Genomic DNA, 9,007 nt, shown 5'->3' with positions numbered 1-9,007 from the left:
TTCTGATGAGTCATCATCCACCAGGGGTGGACCAAAGGACCTTCGGCTACCGCTGGCAAAACGTAAACAAAATAGAAACTGACAAAGGAACCCCCATGCTGTAGGCTCTCTTTGGGGCCACCCTGCAAGCTAAGGCTTTGGTGATACCTTGCATACATTTATATAAATGCCTCATCTCCCCCATCAGAAGAGGGCAAGGAAATGTGTCTTCTTGTCTTTTCTATCCCACGTCACTTAGCATCGTACCTTATACCTAACAAACGCTCAGTCTGAAGGCCCTGCTCCTATCTTTATTGCTGCTTTTTCAACTCTTGCTCATAGTCTTAAGTCCCTTCACCAGTGTGTTGTGATCCCTGAAATACCATCCTATATCTGTAGCCCTCTCCAAGAGGCCCCTCCCTGTAAGAAAATTAAACATCTCAGCTATAGTCTGGACTGTCCAGAGCAAGGACTGTAACAAGGCCATATTATTAAAAGCTCTGTGTAGAGATTAATACCAACCCATTAATCTGTACCCTTATGGTTACTCAAGCAGTTATAAACCCACCTAATTGTTGGCTTTAACCCATATTTCTCCATCTTGAGCGCACGGATATCAAAGGAGACCTTGTTAAAGGCGGCTCGAGTTCCGAAACACTTCGTCAAGTATAGTTCCGAGGCCTACTAGTATAATGCATTAAGTAGCACGGAGTTCGGTCTGCAGCGCTGTAACAAGATAGCGGTTTACGTTTCTCTCGTGTGAAAGTCCAAGCTGGTAGGCTGGCTTTGCTCCAAGAAATTATCAGGGACATAGGCTCTTGTTTCTGAAACACTTCCAGGTACTGCCCTCATCTGCATGGTTTAAAAGGACTTGCTTATCGACATTTTAGCAAATAACATGCGTCTTCGGTTTAGGGCATGACTCAAAAAGGACGTACCTCACTTTTGCTCATATGCATAGCCAGGACTTGGTCACAGGGCTGGATAATTCATTTCTATTTCAGGTAGCTCAAGTAGGCTGAATAATCCCTATAATCCCTACCCTGCTCTCCCCCACCCCCAGCCAGCAGCCAAGACACTCATGTCCTAATCTCTAGGTCCTATAGATTACCTGATGTAGCAAAGGGACTTTGCACACGTGAGTAAGTAAAGGCTCTCAAAATGTGAGATGATCCTTGATTATCTACAGGAATCCAATGTAATAACAAGGGTCCTTGTAAAGGGGAGACAGGAGAGTTAGAAGGCAGAGGATCAAAGAGAGACAGGGAGACGTTTGAAACTGTGCTGGTGGCTTTGAAGATGAAGGACGAGGCCACAAGTCAAAGAAAGCAGGCGGCTTCTAGAAGCTAGAAAAGGCATGGAAAAAGATGGTCTCTTAGAGCCCCCAGAGAAATGCAGTCCTGCTCACGCATTTTGGACCTCTGGCCTCCAGAACTATAAAATATTAAATTCGTGTTGATTTAGGTCACTAAAGTCTTGGTCATTTGTTATGGCAGCAGCAGGAAACGAATACAGCAGCCATTTACTCTGCTGAAATAGCCCTTCCTGTGGAAAAAGCTAAGAAAAGATATTGGGGGATGGTTAGCAGTTTCTACCATGACTTTTTCTCATAGTGGTCTTAACGCCTGTTCCTAAAGATCGCTCCTTCCTCTTCAAGTTGCTCGCAAACACTCTTTTGAAAATCCCGTGGTTTATCTCGCTGGGGCTCATGGTCAAACCCACGGGCCTCTCTGGTGCCTCAGAGGTAACCGGTGAGGAACCCACCAAAGTCACTCATACTCAGTCTAAGCTGCAAGGGCTCAGCACCTGACGTTGTTTAAAGCGTTAGGGCGGTCCCCCGGTTCCTTCATGCATCTCAGATCACCGGTCCCCATCTATGAAGAGTCCTTTGCCCTTTCAGTGGGGAGATCACTCTCCTTGAGACAGAATCCAGAAACGACTCAGGTGCTGGAGGAGTTCTGCTTTCTTAACGGCGCCCGTCAGCAAGCAGCATGCCGTGAGCGCTCAGCAGAACTTTGACGTCCTGCCTTAAATGACTGTTGAAGGTATTAGATCGCCTCCGTGGGGTTTACGGAGGCCAGGGCCGTGGTGGCTTTCTGGCCCAATCAGAAGAAGGCAAAGGATTCGGGCTTCTCCATGGGCCTCTTGGCATGGCTTCATTGCCTTCCAGGTATCAAGTGCCCACGTTTCTGGGCCTCCCGCCCTCTCAGGCCTCTGCTCCCCACAATAGTTCCAGGGTTGTTCAAAATGATGTATCTGCTTACCTTAGTTCACCCAAAATGCATAGCTTCTTCTACGAGCTATTTGCTCCCAGAGAAACAGCCTTTGGGACGACAGCCAGCATAATGGGGAAATCAAATAATTCTGGGGATTAAAGTTTCCAAGAGATGAGCGCATCTCTCTGTTTTGTTCTCCTCACCTGCTCTGTGTTCTCTCTGCCAACAAGCTCACTCTGCCCCAGATTCATTGGCAGTCAAGGCAGGAGCCAACTGCCTACCAGAGGCGGCCTCATTAAAATGCACTGCTCTTGCTAATTAGGAGCCAAGGTTCTCCCACGGTGGGCTTGGCCTGGGTATTGCCATTATCTTCATAAATAGACTCTTTACTTTGCAAATGGTGCTGTCATAGCCAGGCATTCCCGACCTGGCAAATGCTCTGTGCATTCTTAAGTGGCGGAGGGAGTGTGTTAGCTCGAGAAGGCAGAGGCATTCATGCTGAAGCAGGGCTCTGTCCTGACTTCACCCCGCTCTGTCTGGGCAGCAGGCAGTCAACACAACGGCTGAATCTGAGTGCACAACCACGATGTGAAGGAACCATATGGCCCAGATTTTCTGGGAGATCTTCTCTCCCATCATTTTAATCTTTACGGTAAAGGCGACTTGTTAATGCATAAACTGCATAAATATTTTTTAAAGGGCTCTAGTCGTTTCACCTTTTATTCAACGTTTATTTATTTTTGGGACAGAGAGAGACAGAGCATGAACGAGGGAGGGGCAGAGAGAGAGAGGGAGACACAGAATCGGAAACAGGTTCCAGGCTCCGAGCCATCAGCCCAGAGCCTGACGCGGGGCTCGAACTCACGGACCGCGAGATCGTGACCTGGCTGAAGTCGGACGCTTAACTGACTGTGCCACCCAGGAGCCCCTCGTTTCACCTTTTAAATGGCTATATGGGGCGCCTGGGTGGCTCAGTCGGTTGAGCGGCCGACTTCGGCTCAGGTCACGATCTCGCGGTCCGTGAGTTCGAGCCCCGCGTCGGGCTCTGTGCTGACCGCTCGGAGCCTGGAGCCTGCTTCGGATTCTGTGTCTCCCTCTCTCGGACCCTCCCCTGTTCATGCTCTGTCTCTCCCTGTCTCAAAAATAAATAAAACGTTAAAAAATTAAAAATAAATAAATAAATGGCTATACCTACCAATCAATTCACAAATCAGGGGCGGGGGGGACATCAGATGAGTTCTTGGTCTCCTTATGTAATCTTTATGAGAACGAGTTTGCTTGTTTAATTTCTTTCACCTACAAAAACTCTACTAGCCTGTCTCATGCTTACCTGTACTTGTTCTTTTGCAAGGCCTGTTCTGATTCCCTCAATGAAACGTAACCTCTCCCTTTTCTGCATCGTCAGCGTATGTGTTCACCTCTCTTTCACGCCACCTGTTTGTGGACTACCGACTCTCTGCCAGGTCTGTGCTGAACACACATGATCTCTAATTCCTGCAGTGAACTTGCAACGTAAGTGCTACCCCCATTTTGCAGATGAGAAAACTGAGGCTCAGTGCCGTCAAGAAATGGGTCCAGGGATCTTCCTCCGCAGGGAGCCGAGTGAGGCTTGAGGATGTGAGTTGCTGTTCACAGTGAACTTCTCTTCTTACTAGACTGCAGACTCCTACAGGGAAGAGCCTGTCTGTCCGGCTCAGGTCACGATCTCACTCACGATCTCACAGTCCATGAGTTCGAGCCCCGAGTCGGGCTCTGGGCTGATGACTCAGAGTCTGGAGCCTGTTTCGGATTCTGTGTCTCCCTCTCTCTCTGCCCCTCCCCTGTTCATGCTCTGTCTCTCTCTGTCCCAAAAACAAATAAACGTTAAAAAAAATAATAAAAAAATAAACATGCCTTCAAGAAAAATAGCTGTATTTGAAGACAGTCTAAAAGGATACTTGGTACAAGTAATATACCGACTGCTGGTGAACCTCCCTTCTGCAAAACTTACCCATAAAAGGTTCTATGGCTGAAGTTACAGGGCAAGTTGTTAGCTTCCCCCCTAATGGAGTGTTATAGTGAAAGAAGCACTTTGCAAACTTTAATCTGCGTCTGAACCACCTAGGGGGATCTTGTTGAAATGAATATTCGGTTGCATGTTTGGGGTGGAACTCGAGAATCTGCATTTCTAAATAGCCCCCAGGTGATGTCACCGCTGCTGTTCTGGCCCCACTTTGAGTAGCAAGGCTCTAGGAGACTGAACCATAAACTATAATTGGGGGAAACTGGAAGAAAAAGAAGCAGGGGTGAGGGGAGGCGTGGAGGTTAGAAACCAGAAGGGTGTCAAAATGGGTGAAAAGTGCCTGTCCCCTTACCTCTCCCTGCGTTGTGCTCTTTGCCTGGAAATGCCTTGTACATTCTTTCACTGACAAACGTTTATTTATCCCTTAAAACAGTTCAGAGGTCATTGCCAGGAAACTTTGCTGAACCTCCAGGCTGGGCTAGTGTACCTCTCCTGTGTGATCACGATAATCCGTGCATACTTCACTCCGGTCGGTCGGCTTCCCCACCCTGATGTGGGAAACAAAGGCAGAAGGAAATGGTAGATAAAATGAAATTTCCTTATAACCCGAGGGCCGGTTGGCAAATAAGTGAGGCAGGCAGAGCAAAACGTGTCTCCGGGACTCCCTACCGTCTTAATGCTAATGATTGGCTAGAGGGAAAAACAACCTTGGCTTGACAATAGCTAAACCTCCCGCAATCTGTGAGTCTTCTTTAGCATATGAAAATCTCGTGGGCAACTTCCCCTCGACTTTACCTCCCCCAGCTCCCAAGAATATAACCAGTGTCTCTTCAGGGTCCTGAGGCAGCTCTTTTTTGCCCAGGGGTCCTGGCCCCGAGCTTTAGGAAAATCACCTTTCTACACTGAAGACATCTTCAAGAGCTCTTTCTTGGCTGTCGGCTCCAGACCCCACGAACCCCACCATCACCCCAAAACCTCATCAACCTGACTGTCCACGCCTTGAGGTCAGGGACTGACTATGCATTAAAGGTCTGACACCTGATGGTCGCTCTTTAATGAGCTGAATTTCATGGAGACTGAGGAGCGGGTAATGAGAAAACATGGCAGGATTTTTTGTACCTCAATACCCTGGATTTGTTGTCTCACCTCTTTGAAGAGTGAAGAGGTGGACACAAGGAGCAGCCGGCAAAAATGTATTAGAGTATAAGATTAGGAAGGAAGAATAGTAGGCAAGCTCTCTTTACAGAGAGGGGGCATTCGATGGTGAAGACCTACAGATTATAGGCAAGGGTCCTTGTCTCATAAGGTTCTTGTCCGCCTTCACTTCCCCCTCGTTTCTTGTCAGGCTCGACCCTTATTGGCTGGTGGCTCTGGGTATTGGGTTGTCCAATCCTGATTGGCTCGTTTCCATTGTGTGAGGAGTCAGACTGGTCATACTGTCCCTCATGTACCATAAGTTTTATGGTTTACTTTTTTTAGTCAGGTATTTTGATTGTCAAATTCCCGAGGGGAACCTGAGGGGGAGTAGGCGGTGTCTGTTACATTCTTAAGGGGAACCTTAAACCCGAGGGGGGGGTTTGCTGTAGTCTGAGGCTCCTAGCGTTGTTCCGAAATAGGTGTTTTCCCCCACCCAGGGATCTCAGGTTCTATCCTTTCCCTCTCTGCCTATTTTATCCTATCTTGTCCAATCATAACAGTAACGGTAGCCTACTAGAGATGGAAAGGAAGCAAAGCCAGGACAGCAAAGAAGTTCTGTGCCAGTCATCTGCTGTCCCAGTAAGGCTATGTAAGAAACAACCAGAAAACTCAGTGGCTTAAAACAAGTGGCTTGTATTCAACTCATGAGGGTAGGAGTCAGATGGACAGCTTTGATCCCAGGTTAATCCTCACGTGTCTACCCTCAGTTGGCAGATTGGCTCTGCTGATCTTGGCTGGGCCTTCCTGCACACCTGGAGCTCCAGCTCAGGGCCGTCACCCCAGCCGCTAGGCCAGGTTCGGGCTCACGTCCGTGGCAGTCCTCCAAGAGACAGAGTGAAGTGTAGGAGGTCTCCTGATGCCTAGGCTTGCGTATGGCACAACACTACTTTTGCTTCATTTTAATGACCCAAACTAGTCAAAAGGCCAGTCCAGGCTCAAGAAGGGAGGAAATAGGTTCTATTACTTGAAAGGAAGAGTTACAGGTCATAGAGTAAGCACGTGACTGCATGGGGAAGCGTAACTGGGGCCATTTTTGCAATCAGCTGCCATAATTTTAGATTGACTCAGACTCTTTGACTCTTAGTAAGAGTATGCAAATTCCAGGGCACGCCACTAGTGGATCGTGACCTTAATGCTGTCACCTTCTGGAGACAACTGGGCTGCAAACCATAGCCACTCTTTATTATTTGCACATCAGTCACCCAAGGCAAATGTTCTTTCCCAGACTGGCTTCTTAGCTGTTTCCTCCCACTGTCCAGCTGGTGTGTGTTCATATAACTCAGGCTTGGTCTAAAATTAGGGTGAGCAAAACATGATTAGAGAGGCGAATTTGTGGCAAAAAAAAAAAAAAAAAAAAAAGTGAAATCGAACCAAAACTAAATATAAATACCTTTACATGTAGCTTCATTCAGATTACCTGTTCCCGCAATCAATGTAGATCCTTAAGAGTTGTTTTCCCTCCTATGGGGAAGAAACCAAAGGAACAAATAAAAAATTAAATTAAAAAAAAAAAGGGGGGGGACAAGCGAAAACCAGACTCTTAAATACAGAGAACAAACTGGTGGCTGCCAGAGGGGAGGTGGGCAGGAAGATGAAGGGATTAAGAGTACACTTATCCTGGGGCTCCCGGGTGGCTCAGTCCGTTGAGTGCCCGACTTGGGCTCGGGTCATTATCTCACAGCTCGTGAGTTCAAGACCCACACTGGGACTCACCGCTGTCAGGGTGGGGCCTGCTTTGGATCCTCTATGAGCACCAAGAAATGCATAGAATTGTTGAATCACTGTATTGTACACCTGAAGCTAATGTAACGCCGTATCTTAATTATGCTTGAATTAAAAAAAAAAAAGAGTACGTGCGAACCCTCCCCTCCCCGTCTGCCACTCTTAGTTCTCCCCAGAGGCAAACAATGGTATTTTTTAAACATGTCCTCCCAGAAATGCACATATAATCAGATATAAACAAATGCATGCATATGTCATCTCCTTGCTTCTGCGTTTTTGCATTTATTTGTTTCAATTAACGTTACACTTACAAAGAGTTTTCCAAATCAGGGCGTAAACACTTTCTCATTCTTCTGTTAGGGCTGCATAATTTTCCATCGTGCGGCCATATCAGAACTCCTGTCCCCGGTCCCCTACTGACAGCCACCTCATTTGTTTCCCTTCTTCTGCTATTGTGTGACCTCGGCTCTAGAGGACTTGAGCGAGCACAGCCATGGATTCCAGACTTCGGCCCTGTGAAGGGATTAGTGACAATGGCTGCTCTATTATCTTCTGATTGGAGACTTTGTCTTAGCTTGTAACCTTGCCACGTGAAAAACAAACAGAAAATTCCATGAAGACCTTCCGCTTGGCCTGTGCCCAGCATTTTGGGAACTTTATGTTCTCAGTGACCTCCAGAGGAAGGCGTCCGGGAGAGTGGGGAGCCAGCAGGCAAGCAGAATATGATTAAAAGTACAGTCGGCTCTGTTGCATTTTTAAAGGGCTGTTGAGAACTGTTTAGGAGAAGGCCAGTTTGCTCAAGCATCTCTCCGTGCTTAAGAGCTTTTCCACATTACTTACCTCTGCTTTGCTCCCGTCAGCACTTTCTGTCCTGGAGGCAAGTTAGAGATGTGCAGAAACGGAGTTCGGATAAAACTTCAGTACAACGGCCGTGGTAGACTGGATGCTTGGGGATCCCAGAACCCCTCGGGGTAGTCTAAATGCCACAGTCACCATCTAAGAGTCAGGAAGGCCAAATCGGTTCGTATCTTAATTTGTCCAGAGGCAATCATGTACACCAATCGTTTCCAAATGCCAGCTCATGCTGCCTCAGAATCACCCCTGTGGGTTGTTTAAAAAAAAAAAAAATATATTGCTGGGCCCCACCTCACAGACCCAAGGAACCAGCCTGTCTGGAATCTATAACAAGCTGCTGGGTAACTCGGAAGCCTCGTCAGGATTGGGAACTCTACCAAGGCAACAGTGCAGATCAACATGACTGCATTTAGAAACCAGGAAGCTCAGGCCTTACAGACTCGCTGTGTGGGACACACCAAATGTTCCGGCACCCTATCAGCCTGATGCTCGGCCGTGGAAAAGGCTTCACGTTCTCTCTGGCTTCGATGGCTTCAAAGGCGAAACTCTATCCCTCTATCCCTATGCTAGCTCCTGGCCAGTCCCATTTCCGACAGGGGACCCTGAATGTCACTTTGCAATGGTGATCTACAGAGAAACATGGGGTAGGGGTAATGCGGAGCTGAGGACAAGTCCGGTGATCCCCTTTTGGCTCACGTGGATACATGCAAGCCATCATGGTGCCCTAGACGAGGCCCTGGGATTGATCAGGCTGACAAGGAAGCTTGTCTGAAGAGGGATAGTAGATATGAGGCTGGACCACCGTCCCAGGCAGGGAATTACTGCCTTGAGGTGGTCCCACTCAAGGAAGAGCAGCTGATTTTTTTTTTAAGTTTTTTTTAAATTTTTTATTTTTTTTAATTTAGCTTTGAAGGAGAGAGTGTGAGCAGGGGAGGGGCAGAGGGAGAGGGAGACAGAGGATCTGAAGCAGGCTCTGAGCTGTCAGCACAGAACCCGACGTGGGGCTCAAACCCACAAACTGTGAGATCATGACCTG

General features: G+C 47.7%; 1 long non-coding RNA gene across 1 annotated transcript; it reads right to left on the bottom strand.

The window, feature by feature from the left end:
- Positions 1-6,050: 6,050 nt before the first annotated feature.
- LOC125146970 (uncharacterized) lies at positions 6,051-8,103 on the bottom strand. Its single transcript, XR_007144946.1, has 3 exons — positions 7,957-8,103; positions 6,785-6,855; positions 6,051-6,684 (listed from the first exon to the last, which is right to left on the bottom strand). It is a non-coding gene; the product is annotated as an uncharacterized LOC125146970 (long non-coding RNA).
- Positions 8,104-9,007: the final 904 nt, after the last annotated feature.

The sequence above is a fragment of the Prionailurus viverrinus genome, chromosome D1 (assembly GCF_022837055.1).
Source record: "Prionailurus viverrinus isolate Anna chromosome D1, UM_Priviv_1.0, whole genome shotgun sequence".
NCBI classification, from domain to species: Eukaryota; Metazoa; Chordata; class Mammalia; order Carnivora; family Felidae; genus Prionailurus; species Prionailurus viverrinus.
The sequence above is the reverse complement of the archived record's forward strand: the minus strand, read 5'-3'. Positions and strand labels throughout refer to the sequence as shown.